At 37.7% G+C, this 17096-nt stretch overlaps 1 long non-coding RNA gene across 1 annotated transcript; it reads right to left on the bottom strand.

Moving 5' to 3' along the window:
• Positions 1-1728: 1728 nt before the first annotated feature.
• On the bottom strand, positions 1729-11682 carry LOC143690164 (uncharacterized). The gene is made up of 2 exons (XR_013179017.1): positions 11352-11682; positions 1729-1823 (listed from the first exon to the last, which is right to left on the bottom strand). It is a non-coding gene; the product is annotated as an uncharacterized LOC143690164 (long non-coding RNA).
• Between the last annotated feature and the right edge of the window lie 5414 nt (positions 11683-17096).

The following is a 17096-nucleotide window of genomic DNA, read 5'->3' as shown; positions in this document are numbered from 1 at the left end:
AAAATTATTCAGAAGCAATAAGAAAATATTATCATCCTAACAGAGGACATGAACATGCAATTCAACAAGGTAGAAATAAAAATCACCAATACACTTTTGAAAAGAAATTTAACTGCCTAAAAATTTTTTCAAATAAAAATTTCTACTGTCAGATTAGCAAAGATAGTAATAATTTCACAACTCTAAGTCACTCAATGCCTGTGAGAAACCTTCAGATGATCCGTAGGTGGGAGAGGGATCAGAACAGCTCATCCACAGTTTCAAAATGCAAATGTTCATGGCTTTTGATTTAACAATTCCATCACCTTAACATTTTTCCACTTTAAAGAGATAATCATACAAATATGAACTCAATGACATGGTATTTTAATAGTAATAAAATTGAAATAAATGTAAACGCTGATTTTTATACCAGAAAGCCATCACAACAGGTAACTTAGATGGATATTGACATGGAGAGGTGTCCATTGCAGTAGAGGATGCTGTGTGTTCCCAAAACGCCCACAGCCCAGCTGCCTCCCATCAAAAAAAGATGAGCCACTATATAGAGAGATGGCTGGGTGTAGGAATGCCACCCTCATTTCAGACTACACCCCCATTCCGAAATCTGAAGGTTTTACAGCAGAAAACTCTCTTAGAATTCAGTTATAGATACAGCATTTGTTAGAGAAGCTAAACTTTAACCAAGCTACTGCCTTGGATGAGGAGTCTGAACAAACCTTTACCCATCACTTTCTGAATATTTTCCTTGCTGAGTAACCAGAAAAATAAGGCATGGTGGAGTACAAACAGAAGACTAAAATGCAGATTGGAGGGCCAAAGACTCAAGAAGAATGCCAAAAAATGTACTTGGGACAGAAGGAAAATTGGGGGCTAATTATAAGAAGGCTATTATGGAACACGGAAATTCCATAGGCAACTGTAAGAGGAGAAACTGTGGGAACATTCAACACTCAAAATGAGAGGTGCTTAGAACTTATGAGCAGGGATGCAAGATTAGCTTCCTGGGATGAACTTTGTTTGCTTATATATATTTTTCCCTTTGAAGGCCCAAAGTCTGCCTTTAAAGACACCTCTTTGCTCTTCTTAATGGAAGTCTTTTTTTTTTTTTGTATGCATCATCTGACAGACTTACTGTTCATTTTATCATTGCAAATATTGACTTCAGACACTAATTTAGTGTTTATTTAATTTCTAGCTATGACACAGAGTTTTATACCTTGCAGAAAAATAGCATATAATCATTCTTTGAGGCAACCTTGGTATGAAAGGGGAGGAAAGTCCTAGGAATGCCCAGAGAAAAGGAGCTAGTGTTGAGTTTCTATGGGAATTCCAATCATTTGGTTGCAAGTTAGTTTGGGGGAAATCTCTCAGGGTGGGAGAGGAGGGCAGGCAGAAACTCCAGAAGGCAAGAAATCCTCTTCAACAGCCCCAAGGACAGTTGTTAACAAGGTAAAGGTCTCCAGTGTCCCTAGGAGCCCTGACCTACTGGGGGAAAATGCTTTTGCATCTGGCATTTGGAAGCAGATTAAAATGTAGTCTGCTTTCAGGAGTCTTTGTATCATCCTTCCCTGAGGTAGGCATGTTTTCATGAGCTCATTGGCCTTGCTGCACAAGGATGAGACTTTTAAAAAGGAGCCAAAGGCATAACCACGTTGGCTTCAGTTGAATTTGAAATATGCAGAAAAAGAAATATTAGCATTTACCAAATGGAAACGGAATCTAGTCTGTGGGAAAAAAGCAGTTTTATTTTTGGTCTTCCAAGCAGATATTTCGAACAGCAAACTATAAAAAGTAGTACGAAAGCTATTGCGCCATCGAGTCTGAAATACACAAAAAAAGGACCAGGTTACTGTTCCAGCTAACAATTAATAATATGAGAGCAATATATTTCTATAGCATTATCAGGGATGTTTAGGACTCTTAGAGGGGAGAACGCAAGGAGAGAAAATATACCAAATTGCTTTTAAATGGCCAAACATTTCAGTTTAATTCTTTCCATGGTACAGAGTTGTAAGAGTTGTTGGAAAGCTGGAGTTGGTTCAGTTCTTTCAACACAAAAATGTTATTAGTGTTTAGTACTAGGTTTGATATCATATCTGGTTTTGAGTTGATGCCCCAACACATAACTGATTTTCAGTTATTTATTTCACTTCACTGAGTCTTAGTTTAACAATCAACTCTGTCTCAAAGATGAAATGAAAGCATGTTAGCAACTAATGTGAAAATATCATCATTAATATTAACAAATATTTACTGAGTCACTACTATATTCTAAGCACAGATCATCATGAAAATATTTTTACAATTACTTGTGCACTAAAAGTTGGCTCAGAGATTTGTATCCTTGGGGAAAAGCTGTTTTCCTCAAAAACAGAGAGCCTATGTGCCACTGCTAATTTTCAGGGTGCTCTGAAAACAGAACTTATTCTTCTTCTAGTGAAATGTGGGAGAGGAAAAGATTATTATTTTAAAGTGAAAGAAAGAGAGAGGCATATTGTTAGATTTCCCTTGTGTGTTTTCATTGTTATTGTTTCTAAATCTTCTCCTGGACCCATTTCTGCTACATTTTGAAATAAATTACTTTTTAGATGTTAGTAGTTAGCAGGGTCTGGTCCAACACCCTATAATGGAACGATTAGTCAGAATGGCTGTGTATTTGGGGCTCTACAGTTGCATTCACCTGCCTTGAGTCACAGAACAGACCAGCATTCTGACCTGGCTTTCTACTATCGCCAACAGAAATAAGTCATCCTTTAAAAGAAGGAGAGAGACAGAGAGAAAGAAAAAAATTCCAAACCAAAGTAAAATAAGGTGCTTCTACTCAACAGAATACATTCCGTGTTTGCACAGACGCAGTTTTTCTCTCATGTGGCCTTGGCAGTGCACCAACTATTAGAAGTAGTTGGAAGAATTATAATAATTCTTCTCTTTTGGCTGTAAAAATTATTGCTGCAGAAATCTGTCAACTTGGAAGAAGAATAATACCGTAGTTTATCCTTCATCAGATACAGATAGTTCCTTATAGATGTCTGATATCTTGATTTTGAACTTTTATTACTATTTTTCTTCTTTTTTTAAATGATTATATTTTTAATTTGTAGAATTTCTATTTGGTTCCTTTTCAAAAACGCACTGTAACATTTTATAGTTTTTAGTTCCCCAATGAAGTTTTCATTGAATTATATAAATATAATTGTTTTATAGCCTTTTTTGATAATTTCAATATTACAAGTGTTTGTGAGTCTGTTATCTGTTTTCTTCTGGTTGTCATTTGCATATGTGGGTTGGCTAAAGTCTAGTTTTTTTTTTTGTATGCTGTATGGCAGGGGTCACATTTCATTCTTTTTCCATGTGACTATCCTGTTAGTGCAGCACCATTTGTTGAATTTTTGTTTGTTTGGGTTTTTGTTTGCTTGCTTGGTTTTGGGGTGGGAGTTGGGGGGTAGGGAAGTGCATGGCTGGGAATCAAACCCAGCTCTCCTATATGGCAGGTGAGAATTCTACTACTGAACTACCCTTGCACCCCCGTGCCTAGTTATTTTTGACTGTGTGTTGAATACCATATCTTTAAAAATTGTATTACTTTGAGACCTGAAACTCTACCTTCCTTAGAGAGAACTTTATTTTGCTTCAATCTGGACTTTGGAGAAGCTACCAGTCTTGGATCATCTTAATCCACTTTGAAGGCTTGAAGTTTCCTAAACAACATAGTTTATACAAAATTAGTTGTAAATCCATTGAAGACTGGATTACTTCCAGATCATCCTTACCCTGAGCTTAAAGTAGGAGTTATCAGCGTCTTTGCCTTTGGCAGGCTCTAGGCTTTGACTTTCATCCTCTTGTTTGCTCAGAGGCCCCATACCCCCACAATGCACAGTTTAGTTTCAAAACTATTTCTTAACAATCAGCAACTGTCCTTAGAGAAAAGTGGCTTTGAGTCCTAGGCTTACCTCTCTGGGATTTTGTCTTGCTTTTAAGAAGATATTTCTGTTCTTGTAGTTGTCCTCGGTGAAAAGTATTGTCTAAATGACCTAGTCTGCCATGTTTGGAAGAATGCTAATGCTCTAGTTTTGTAAATCATGGGATTCTGAAAGTGTATTATGAAAATGTGCCCTGACGTTCAGTAAATGTTGTTTATAGAATGAAAACCAAATACAAATGAGAAAGGAAATGAGTGTCGCTGTTGAAGGGAGTGAGAAACCTGATTTCTTCCTCACCTGTATATAACTTCTTAACAGTGAAGAACTTTTGGGGAAATTTTTTTCAAATAGAATTTGGAAATACCCTTAAAAATCTGAAAGTATCAGTTAGCTACTGCTGTATAATAATCAACCACAAAATTTCTGTGGCTTACAATGATAAGCAAGCTTTTCTTGCTCATGGCTCTGTGGGTTGGCTAAAGTGCAGATTGAATTCAGATCTGCTCATCACATCTCATTCTTGAGCCCAAACTGGAGAAAAAGCTGATACCTGAGGCTTGTTCTTGCCATAGCAGAAATCAAGGTCCCAGAGGGGTGAATAGAAATAAGCAAGTGATCCCTTTTAAGACCTAAGCTAGGAACTGGTGGCCTGTCACTTCAGTGTACATTCCATTGACAAGTCATATGCTGAAGGCAAAAATCAGTGGGATGGAGAGGAAGATCTGAAAAATAATCTGATCTACCATATCAAATAGGTGTTCCAATAAGGTGTCAGATATTACGAGGCAATGGTGATTACAAGTTATAAAGTGTTTGTTACAGATTTGGTAATAATAAAACCATGTTTTTAAGTATTAAAATTCAATGAACTTGGGGGAGTGCAAGGGTAGTTCAGTGATAGAATTTTCGCTTGCCATGTGGGAGACCTGGATTTGATTCCTGGTCCATGCACTTCCCAAAAAACAAACAAAAAATTCAACAATGGTGCTTCAATAATGGGATACTCACATAGGAAAATAATGAAATGTGACCCCGCCATACAGCATACACAGAAAAATTCAATGAGCTTGTTTCTTCAGTTTTTTTTATAATCTTACACAATGATGGCAATTGAATATTTTGAGCCTTTCTATTTCAACACCTACTTGTTAATAAACATTTCAAGATGCTGAATAATCATTTAATAAAAAATTTCAAGGTTTTCTATATCCTAATAGGCATGAAAAAGAGAAAGTACGATCTTAATAATGTTGAATTTTTAAAAATATAATGATTAAATTATGGAGTAAAAATTTTTCATTATGAGCTGCATGCAGAACAAATGATTTTCAATAATGTAATTTCATATTTTATCCATTGTCATATGACCCTCTCCAGTCATTTGGTTTATATTCAATTTAGTATAAACTACTATTAATGAATTTTCCATAGTGCTATCTAATAATGACCTTGACAATTTTGCAATATTTCACAATATTAAAATAACCATTAATTTGTGTTGTAAAAACGTAATGGAAGTATTTGCTATTATTTCATAAATGAATGAGTCCTTAGCAGTGATTGGGTAGGGCAGGAGAGGAGAGAGAGACTGAATTTTGAAGGTTAATCTGCTGGTTTAGGAGTGAATTTTCTCATTCAAGTAAGAAGGCAAGTGTGTGAATTTTCATTTCCATTTCAAATTGAGGCTGTGGAGAAAAGAAGGGAATGGACTCTGGGGATGGAGTAGCAGAGGCCTCACACACAGAAACTCCCTGAGAGGGGCATTTGTTGTGAGAGTCATGTAACAGAGATGACTATTAGAATGCAAGACCTGTCATGTTCCTTCTATATTTAAATTTTATTTGACTTTTATTAAAGTTACACATATTTTCTTTACTGTTACACTTGATAGTTTAGCTGGGTATAGGATTATAGGTTGAAAAATCATGTTCCCTCAGAATTGTTGCTGTAGAAAATTCTGATGTTATTTTAATTCTTGATCCAAGAAAAAATATGTTTTTTCCACTCTGTAATTTAAAACAATCTTCCTTTATCTTTTGTTCTTTTGAAATATTAGGAAAATATCAGGTTGCTAGATATCCATTGTATTTGCCTCTTTTGGGACCCTTTCAGTCTGGAAATTCTATATATATTTTTTAATATATATATTTTTAAAGGAGACTTCTATTCTTGTGTCATGGATGTCTTTTCTTTTTTAGCATATCGATGACAGTTTTTAAATACAATTTTATTGAGATATATTATATATTCACATACCATATAATTATCCAAATTGTACAGTCAGTAGTTCACAGTAATATCATATAGCTGGGCATTTGTCATTACAATTGATTTTTGAAAATTTTCGTTACTCAAGAAAATTTAAAAAATAAGAATAAAGGTAAAAAAAGAATGCCCCAAACATCCCATAGCCTTCTCTCCCCTATTAGTCATTTTTTCTTTTTTTTTTCTTACTCATCTGTCCATACACTGGATAAAGGGAGTACAGTCACAAGGTTTTCACAATCAGATGGTCACACTTTAAAAGCTCTATTGTTTTTCAGTCATCTTCAAGAATCAAAGCTATTGAATTATAGTTCAACAGTTTCTGAGATTTTCTTCTAGCTACTCCAATACACCAAAAACTAAAAAGAGATATCTACATACTGTATGAGAATAACCTCCAGAAAGACCACTTAACTCTATTTGAGATCTCTCAGCCACTGAAACTAATTATTTAAATTGTGAAATACAATATATGTATAAAAAAGCAATAAATTTCCAAGTACATTTTAACAGTAGTTATAGAACAAATTTTAAAGTTTGATATAGGCTATAGTTGCACAATTTCTCATTTTTTTCTTCTAGCTGCTCCAAGACACTGGAGACCAACAGAAATATCAATATAATAATTCAGCAGTCATATTCATTTGTTAAATCTTATCTTCTCTGTTACACTCCTCTTTAAATAACATATATAAAGCAATGAATTTCAAAGTACATTGCAACAATTAGTTGTAGAACAGGTTTCAGAATTTGATATGGGCTACAATTCCACAATTTTAGGTTTTTATTTCTAGATGCTCTAAGGTACTGGATGATAAAAGACTTATCAGTATACTAATTCAGCACTCATACTCATTTGTTAAACCTGACCTTCTCTGTATAACTCCACCATCACCTTTGATCTTTCTCCCACTCTTTAGGGGTTTGCCCATTCTAACTTTTTTATGTTGGAAGGGGCTGTTGATATTATGGGATAAGGGGATGGAATTAGTTGATGTTCTGGAAGGGCTGGCGCCTCTGCATTTCAGGATTTACCTGGTCCAGGGACCCATCATGAGGTTGGAGGTTTTGGAGAGTTACCCTAGTGCATGGAAACTTGGTAGACTCTTATATAATGCCCTAGGTATTCTTTAGGATTGGCAAGAATGGTTTGGGTTTGGCAACTTATGATAGGTAGCAATGTCTAACTGAAGCGTGTGTAAGAGTGTCTTTCAGTGTAGCCTCTCAACTCTATTTGAACTCTCTCAGCCACTGATACCTTATTTGTAATACTTTTTTCCCCCTTTTGGTCAGAATGGCTTTATTGGTTCCATGGTGCCAGGGCCAGACTCATCCCTGGGGTTCATCTCCCATGTGCCAGGGAGACTTTCATCCCTGGATGTCATGTCCCACATAGGGGGGAGGTCAGTGGTTTCACTTGGAGAGTTGGGCTTAGAGAGAGAAAGGCCACATCTGAGCAACAAAAGAGATCCTCTGGAGGTGACTCTTAGGCATAGCTATAAGGAGGCTAAGCTTCTCTGATACATACATAAATTTCAAAGAGCAAGCCTCAAGATCAAGGGCTTGGGGCCTATTGATTTGGGTTTCCCTAATGTGAAACTTCATTTTGTTTCATTTCTTTTCCCCCTTTTGGTCAAGAAGTCTTTCCCAATCCTATGATTCCAGAGCCAGTCTTATCGTGTGTGCTGGTGTGATGTATGTACCCTAGAAAAGCCATGTTTTAATCCTAATTCCATTTTGTAAAGGCAGCCATTTCTTCTAATTCCTATTCAGTATTGTATGTTTGAAACTTTAATTATATCATCTCCCTGGAGATGTGATTTAATCAAGAGTGGTTGTTAAGGTGGATTAGGTAGAGACATGTCTCCACCATTTGGGTGGGTCTTGATTAATTTACTGGAATCCTATAAAAGAGAAATGACAAGAGAGAAAGCCAAGAGATTCAGAGAGAACAGAGCAGAATGACATAGCCACAAGATGCAGAGTCCACCAGCCAGCAACCTTTAGAGATGAAGAAGGAAAATGCCTCCTGGGGAGCTTCATGAAACAGGAAGCCAGGAGAAGAAGCTAGCAGATGACACTGTGTTCACCATGTGCCCCTCCAGATGAGACAGGAACCCTGACCGTGTTCACCATGTGCCTTTCTAGATGAGGGAGAAACTCTGTGTTTGCCATGTGTCCTTCAACTTGAGAGAGAAACCCTGAACTTCACTGGCCTTCTTGATTCAAGGTATCTTTCCCTGGGTGCCTTTGATTAGACATTTGTATAGACTTGTTTTAATTGGGACATCTTCTTGGCCTTAGAACTGTAAACTAGCAACTTATTAAATTCCCCTTTTAAAAGCCATTCTCTTTCTGGTATATTGCATTCCTGCAGCTAGCAAACTAGAACATCATGGTAGTCATGTCCCACATTGCCAAGGAGATTTACACCCTTGGGAGCCATGTCCCACATAGGAGTGGAGTTGGCTTAGTGAGAGAGGCCACATCTGAGCAACAAAAGAGATTCTCTGAGGCATAATCATAAGTAGGCTTAGTTTCTCTTTTGCAGGAATAATTTTCATAAGAACAAGCCCCAGTATTGTGGGCCTGGCCCGTCAAATTGGCAGTCCCCAATGATTGTGAGAATATCAGGGCTTCCCAAGGTAGGGAAGTTTAATATTTCCACATTTCCCCCCAGTCCCTTAAGGGGACTTTGCAAGTATTTTTAAAGCTTCTGCCCAGATTACTCTGGGATATATCAGGATATCATACCAAACCTGTGCAAATGAAGATCTCACTCACTATTCAGGTTTCCATACAGTTATGGTATTCAAATAAGCTGGCCATATGAGCTAAATTAGATAGTGTGCTAACAAAAATATCAATTTTGCACCAAATAAACACCTCTTCCTTTGGTCTATAACAGTTTTTTTGTTTTTTTTTTCTTTTACATGGGCAAACTCTGGGAAGTGACAGTTTTTTATATTATTTTTGAAATTATTTTTCCTATATAATTATATAATAACTATATAATTTCTCAGCCACTGAAATTTTACTTTATTTAATTTCTCTTCCTTCACTTTTTCATTTCTTTGATTGGACCTTTTGCTTTTGTAATGGAGTCTTTCTTAAATGTCTGATGTGCCAGTTTGAAAGGATTATGTGCCCTAGAAAAGCCATGTTTCAACACTGATCCATTTTACGGAGGCAGCCATTTCTTTTCCTTATTCAGCACTGTAGGTTGAAAACCTGATTAGATTATCTCCATGGAGATGTGGCACACCCAATTGTAGGTATTAACCTTCATTAGGGGGAGATGTGACTCCACCCATTCCAGGTGGGTCTTGAATAGTTTGCCGGAATCATTTAAAAGAAACATTTTGGAGAGAACAAGAGAGTCATGAGAACCACAAGAGCCCACACAGCCAGAGACCTTTGGAGATGAAGAAGGAAAACATCCCCAGGGGTGCTTCATGAAACAAGAAGCCAGGAGAGAAAGCTAACAGGCATCACCATGTTTGCCATGTGCCTTTCAGTTGAGAGAGAAACCCTGAACTTTATCAGCCTCCTTGAGCCAAGGTATCTTTCCCTGGATGCCTTAGGTTGGACATTTCTATAGCCTTGCTTTAAATTGGACATTTTCATGGGCTTAGAACTATAAACATACAACTTATTAAATTCCCCTTTTAAAAAGCCGTTCCATTTCTGATATATCACAATCTGGTGGCTAGCAAATAATAACACCTGGTGATCCTTATTGTCTGCTTATACTTAAAATTTGAGCTTTAAAAAGATGATTGGAAGGTCTGTGCATGTGGGAGGGGATTATTGTCTGTGGACTGTGAGTTGGATAGCCATTTGGCTGATTATTTTCTCTCAGGTTAATCAGATGAGCTAAAGAAGACTTTTCCTAACTCCTGCCTGGATATCAGTGTTCTGGAGGCTCAGAAAAAGGCTGAGTGGTTTCAGCATACAGACTGTCATTTCTCACTTGCTCCCTAAGTTTTCAATATAACACTCTTTCCCTTCACTAAGCCTGGTGTCCTCCATTCTGCTCTCTTTAGAGATTGAATCTATTGTCTTCCACTGGGGTGATATAAGGGCAGTAAGTGAGTTGCATGAAATGGGATAAAAGGAACTGGTGAGGAATTATTTATCAAACAATCCTGGGTTTAACTCCATCTTCACTTGTACTACAAGAGCTATTGCACCACCAATATCTGAGTCTTTTGTGTGTCCAAGTATAATTCAGTTTGTTTCTCAACATTCTTAGTTATTGGCTTAAGATTTAACTCCCACATCTGCTAAATCCATTTTCATTTGTCCACCAACTTTCTGTCTTTCAAAGTGTTGTTGTTTCATCCTTTTTTCTCTTTATGCTTGTGGGTAAATGCTTTATTTTTTTTTCCTTTTTGTTGTTTTAGTTAGGTTTGGAGAAAAAGAAGCAGCTGAGACCATTTTTAACCAGAAGCCTACTTCACTTTTCTAGGTGAAGTTTACTCTGGTTCTCCCTGTAATCTTTTTGACTGGCCGTTAACTTGTTCTAAGTCACTTAGGAGACTCTTTTCTTCATGTCATGTTGTCCAACAGGAATTCTGTTCTTTAAAAGTAATAACAAAAGGTGGGAACAGGCCACATTCTGGGAGAACTCCATTTTACTATTGCTTACTTTGCTACCCAATGCAGTTGTCTAGTACTAATGCCTGTCCTCTGTCTCTTTAGCTGTCATGCTTTGGTGACAGTCTCCCAGCAATCCTCCCTCTGATCATGGACGGAGCATTTTATAACCATCCCTCTATCAGTAGTGCTACCTCTACCATTTTGTCCTCCATCTATTACCCAGTCTGAGGGGGATAACTTTCACCTCAAGGCCCATTCATTTAATTATCTTTGGGACATTAACTACAGAAACTAACTGCTTATTCCCCATTCTGAGTGAAAGATAGTGCTAGTATGTTGGGGGAGTCTGTTTTATAAGACTTAGCGATTTAATTTGGCTTTCTCTTTCTGGAATGGGGTTGGACAAAGAAGATGCTAACACTACTGTTTGGGTTTTTTAAAACTGCTGGAATGCAATACACCAGAAATGGGTTGGCTTTTTCAATGGGGATTTATTAGGTTACAAATTTATAGTTCTAAGGCCATGAAAATATCCAAATTAGGATATGAAGAGAAATATACCTTCCCTGAGGAAAAGCTACTGGCATCCGGGGTTCCTCTGTCACATGGGAAGGCACATGGCGACATCTTCTCCTTCTTTCCTGGTTCTGGTTTCAGTGGCTGTCTTCAGATGTCCTTGGGCATTTCTCTCTCAGCTTCTCTGAGCCCTCTAAGTTTCATCTGTGTTTTATTCCTTCACAGAGGACTCCAGAAAGGAGTCCTTTGTGAAAGAATGGGCTTGGTCACATCTCCGTGGAAACAACCTAATCAAGAGGTCCCACCCAACAATAGGTTTGACCCCGTTAGAGATGGACTAAGAGATGGCTAATTATGGGGTACATAATAGCTTCAAACCAGCATACCTACCTATTTTTAAAAAATAATTCACATTGTTATATTCTGATTGGAAGCCCTCTGCTTCCTCCTTCCAATGGGCTTCTCATCTCCTACTTCTTTTTCATTCTATGTGATTTCTTATTTTCTGAATCAATCGCCTTTTCTACCTGGACCAAAACTATTGACTCTATGTGAAGAGAAGCCCTCTGAGGTGGGACTCTCCATGGTTTGTGTGGTTGTAGCCCATTTCTTTCTTTCTATTTTAAAATATTTTAATTGATAAATCTTCACACATATACAGTCTATACATGGTGTAAACCAGTGGCTCATAATATCATCACATAGTTGTATATTCATCACCATGGTCACTTTTAGAACATTTGTATCACGCCAGAAAAAGAAATAAAAAGAAGAAATTCATACATCCCATACCCCTTATCCCTTTCTCTCATTGACTTCTAGTATTTCAATCTACCCAATTTATTTTACCACTTATCCCCCCTATTATTTATTTATTTTTAACCATATTTTCTTACGCATCTGTCCATACCCTGGATAAAAGGAGCATCACAATCACAGTCACGTTGTAAAAGCTATGTTGTTATATAATCATCTTCAAGATTCAAGGCGCCTGGAACACAGCACAACAGTTTCAGGTACTTTCCTCCAGCCACTCTAATACACCATAAACTAAAAAAGGATATCTATATAATGCATAAGAATTAATCTTCAGGATAGCCTCTCAACTCTGTTTGAAATTCTCAGCCACTGAAACTTTATTTTTGTCTCATTTTTCTCTTTCCCCTTTTGGTCAAGAAGACTTTCTCAATCTCAAGACAGGTCCCGGCTCATCCCGGGAGTTCTGTCCCACATTGCCAGGGAGATTTACACCCTGGGAGTCATATGCCACGTAGTGGGAGATGGCAGTGAGTTCTCCTGCCAAGTTGGCTTAGAGAGAGAAAGACACATCTGAGCAACAAAGGAGGTTCTCTGGGGGTGACTGTTAGGCATAATTTTAAGTATTTAATTTTAAGTAGGCTTAGTCCATCCTTTGCAGGAATTAGTTTCATAGGGGCAAAACCCAAGATCGAGGGCTCAGCCTATTGATTTAGTTGTCTCCATTGCTTGGAGGATATCAGAAATTCTCCAAATGAGGAAGTTGAATATTTCCTCCTTTCTCCATTGTCCCCCAAGGGGACTTTGCAAATACTTCATTCACTGCTCAAATTGTTGTAGTCCATTTTTACACTGGGTCAAGGCAAGAATGTGAAAATCAAACAAGGGGAGGTAGAACTGATGAAAAGTACTGAGGAGGAGTAGAACAAGTATCTTGTTGAAGACCCTTTTTTAGGGAGACCAACTCTGCAAATATTCATCCTCCAAAGTCTGCTTCTCAGTCCTCTAGTCTGTAGACTTTTCAATCTCATACCCATAGGTAGAAAAACAAGGATGATGAAAACTTGTGAGTATTCATATGTTAAATCTTCATTACAATTAATATATGCAATAGTTAATATATAGACTGGTGATTCTTAACTGAAGGTTGTAAATTACCTGAGAGACTTCCTCAAACCATTTCTTCCCCTATTCTACTATGATCTCCAAAGGGTATGGTCTCTTGATGGAAAAACTATGCCATTGTTATTGATGAGATACACTGCATCATTCAAGCATTTAAGGCTGAAAAATCTTGAGTCACTAATTAGGCAGTGATTGAGATTTGAGTGGATAGTGTCTTTGAGTTCAAAACTACTTGGTTTTCAAACACATGGGGAAAGTTTCATTTATTTACGTGATCAGTAAATGTCCAATTAAAATTGCCTTGCAGTCTGATTTAAAATTGATAAATTGTAAGATTACAGATACATTTTACAAATGTAAGGAATCTGGGTAGATTTCTCTATAGGCTAGTAAAAATTTATGAGAGCAACATGACAGCATGTCATCAGAAGTCATAAGACAGTAACATCAAATATTAACTATAATTTGGGAGGTGTTTGGCATATGTCAGACCCTGTGCAGAGTGCTTTACATGTATTATTCCATATGATCTTCTCTACAACCGTAAGACAATAGATACCTTTATCTTCATTTTACAGATAGGAAACAGAAATTCAGAAAGTCTGAGTATATGTTTAAGGTTGTATAGTAGATGACAGAGCTGGGATTTGAATCCAGGGATATTGATTTCAAATCCCATGTTTTTAAACCTCTTTGTATATTTAACATTTTGTCCCAATAACCCTACTCTAGGAAATGTAGTGATAGGAAACAATTCTTTGAAAAAAAGTTGTATGTGTGTAGATTCTTATTGCTGTGGATCTTAATAGTAAATATATGGAAACCACTTACATTTTATACAATAGTAGAATGGTTAAGTAAACCATAGAAGATTTTCTCAATGGAATACTCTGCAATCATTGAATCAGAGAATTGGGTTGTTTCTATAAAAATATGGAAAGATGTTTATAATTATAACTTTTAAAAGATTGAATTCAGGTAGCCATGACAAACTCTGGGATCTGTCCTATAACCACTTGTTGAAGAGTGCTTTGAAAACTACTGCTTTTTTCTTTCTTTGCCTTGTATATATGTTATATTATACAATTAAAAAGTTAAACTATAAAAAAAGATTGAATGCAAAGTGTTATTTACTCTCAGTATTTCAACTATGAAAATATATGCATGCTTGAAAAACAAGGACCTAAATTTACAAAAAAGAAAATAGTCGTCAGTAATGCAAGTGCCAGTAAATGTATCTGCCATTCCCTTTTCCTTATTTCTACTCAACCTGATTCATGTGGCAGGTTATTCTAATCCAGCAGCCCCATTAGAGTCTATCCTGGAGAGTCAATGTCACGTGGCACTTGATATCAGCTTATAATAACCAAATCCCACACTTAGATCAACCCATACTGTCTCCCAGCATGCAGTGCACTGCTTAAGATAAACCATTATTCAGTGTTTATTGTTTGCATTTTGTTTTTGTTGTAGTGTGTGTGATATCTTTAGGATAATTTTGGATGGTGTCATGGTCAGGCTCATGTGTCAACTTGGCCAGGTGGTGGTGCCCATTGGGCAAATGCTGTCCAGTCTGTTGCTATGAGGACATTTCATGAACTTTAATCATGATTACATCTGATGCATCCATATCTGCATTTGTAATTAACTAAGAGGAGTATCTTCTGCAATGAGTGATGCTTAATCTAATCACGAAAAGGCTTTTAAGGAGGATTCAGAAGAGACAGTCTGTCTTCCTGCTTCAGCCAGCGAGCCTCACCTGTGGAGTTTGTTGTGGACAGCTTACAGCCTGCCCGACAGACCTTGGACTCTATATTCCCATGGTTACGTGAGACACTTCTATATATTTTATATCTATGGATATTTCCTGCTGATTCTGTTTCTCTAGAGAACCCTAGCTAATTCAGTTTGGTACCGGCAGTGGTTCTTAAGAAACAGAATCTTAAAACTGGGTTTTTATAATTGATTTTCTGCTCTGACTGAACTCAAATGCCCTAAGGACTCTGGTTCCTGTAATCAGAACGATACTGCCAATCCATGGGGTGAGCTGGCAAAAGAGATAACCAAAATAGCACCATTAGATTCTTTTAATGCTTCGCATGTACAAAGCTAGGTTCTGGGGGATAATGTTTTTGACACCTTTATGGAGTTTGTGGAAATAGGGGGTATAGAGATGTTAGTTGGTTGTTGTTGGATACACCGTATGCATTAATGAGTGAAAGGGATGAGTTTAAGACTTCAAATGAGAAGTTTATACACCGTATGACAGATGTAAACGTTTCTATGAGTGCCCTAAAGGGAAATCTTATTTCCTGTAACTGTAGACTTGAGATCTCTGAAAATCAGACTCAGAATCTTATTGTTAGAGTAGTGACTTTACAATGTAAACTGAAATCTCAATCTTGCACAGTGTCTGCGTTAAAGTGAGGGCATTGATTGGAAAGGAGTAGAACCCTGAAAAATGGGATGGTGACATATGGATTGATAATGATGTTGGTGGAGAAGTTGAAACCCTAGGTCATGCTGAGCCTTCTCTAGGTAACCCTGTAATAATCTGCCCTGAGGACATAGCCGCCCCACCTCCAGTCTGCCCTGAGGAGTTGGCCACCCAGCCTCCACCTGAAGGGATTAGTCCTAGAGTGATTAATAATGTTTCACCAGATGAAACTGCAAATTAATGCCCTGAAGCAAATGGCTTGGAAGATACTTCTAATTCTTTTCATGACCCACCCCCACCACCTCCCATTTCTTCTAGACCTATAACTAGACTAAAGTCCCAACAGGCCCCTAAACGTGAGGTACAAAGTATCACCCATGAGGAGGTATGTTATACTCCAAAAGAACTGTATGAGTTTTCCAATTTATATAGACAGAAATCAGGGGAATATGTGTGGCAATGGATTTTAAGGGTGTGGGATAATAGTGGGAGGAATATAAAGCTGGATCAGGCTGAATTTATTGATATGGCCCCACTAAGCAGAGATTCTGCATTCAGTATTATAGCTCCAGGTGTTAGAAGAGGCATTAAAGTTTCTTTGGATGGTTGGTTGAAACATGGATCAAAAGGTGGCTGACATTACCTCAGGTTGAAATGCCAGAAGTGCCCTTGAATAATATAGATGAGGGGATCCAGAGGCTTAAAGAGACTGGAATGTTTGAGTGGATTTATCAAGGAAAGCCGGCTCATACACCCCAGGAATGTCCAGTGGAGGCACCTTTTACCAGAACTGTGAGAAACAAATTTGTGAAGAGCTCTGTAATTGCCCTTCTCTGTGGGTCAGCTATTACCGTGGGAACTGCTGTCACTGAGCTAGAATCCTTAAACACAATGGGGATGACCAGATCCCAAGTTGGCAGGAGGAAGGTGGCAGCACTTAATCGCCAAAGACAAGGTGGATGTGGCTATCATAATGGACAGCAGATTCAAATTGGGAGTCAAAAAATCTCACTCTCAGAGACTTGTGGCATTGGCTGCAGTAGATCATGGGGAATCTAGAAGCACAATAGATGGGCAGTCTACTAAATTCTTGTTCAAGCTGTATAAGCAAGAGTTTTAGGTCAAGTGAACAGAAGTCTAACTTGAATTACAAAACAAAGAGTCACAACCCTTAATCAATTTCCAGACTTGAGACAGTTTACAGACCTAGAGCCCCTTGAATGAGGGGGAGGCCAGGCCCTTTTGGGGGAGGACCCTATTATAACACCACAAATTTATATGGTTAATCTTCCTCCAAGCCTTCCCAAGATTGACAGCCTTTTACCAGGGTAACTGTGGGGAAAGAAAATGATCATTTCCTTATGATAATCCACTGTCATCCTCCACGTCACATCTGTTTTATTCACAAGCCACGTAGGAGATTTGAATGGGGATGTGGTGGGAATCACCACCCCTGCATCCTTCAAGTCCTT

The sequence above is a fragment of the Tamandua tetradactyla genome, chromosome 7 (assembly GCF_023851605.1).
Source record: "Tamandua tetradactyla isolate mTamTet1 chromosome 7, mTamTet1.pri, whole genome shotgun sequence".
NCBI classification, from domain to species: Eukaryota; Metazoa; Chordata; class Mammalia; order Pilosa; family Myrmecophagidae; genus Tamandua; species Tamandua tetradactyla.
This window is presented reverse-complemented; position numbering and strand designations above follow the sequence as displayed.